This window comes from Brassica oleracea, chromosome C7, assembly GCF_000695525.1.
Source record: "Brassica oleracea var. oleracea cultivar TO1000 chromosome C7, BOL, whole genome shotgun sequence".
NCBI classification, from domain to species: Eukaryota; Viridiplantae; Streptophyta; class Magnoliopsida; order Brassicales; family Brassicaceae; genus Brassica; species Brassica oleracea.
In genome coordinates, this window is record NC_027754.1 from 31,306,929 (window position 1) to 31,307,598 (window position 670).

Sequence of the window (670 nt, forward strand, 5' to 3'; positions counted from 1 at the left end):
TGGTACTCTCTATCGTACTCGCTCAATTCGACCGCCCATTTGGCCAACCGGCCCGATTGACTCGGGCTACGCAGAATCGTCCGTAGGGGAAAAGTCGTGAGGACGGCGATCTTGTGGGATTGGAAATATGGTCTTAGTTTTTGGGCCGATGTTACGACCGCGCATGCTAATTTTTCCATTAGCGGGTATCTAGATTCGACATCCAGCAAGGTTTTGCTTATATAGAAAATAGGTTTCTGTTCGCCGCGTTCTTCCCTGATCAGCACGCCGCTTACAGCTGTTGCCGATACAGCGATGTACAAGAACAAAGGTTCCCCCTCCACGGGTTTTCCGAGGACTGGAGAGGAAGCTAAATACCGCTTCAGCTGTTGGAAAGTGTTTTCCCATTCTTCCGACCATTCGAAATTTTTATTTCCCCGTAAGACATCGTAGAAGGGCAGGCACTTGTCCGTCGATCGTGAAATAAACCAGTTAAGTGCCGCGACTCTACCGGTCAGCCTTTGGACTTCCCGCTTATTCTCTCGATCAGTGCGTTGATCTGCATTTTGTCGGGTTGAGCTTCATGTTATGGAAATTTAGCTGCGCGAAACATTCCTCGAGATGTGAAACGTGATCCTTTGCTTGGAGGGATATGACGAGCATGTCGTCGATATAAACCTCCATCGTTTTA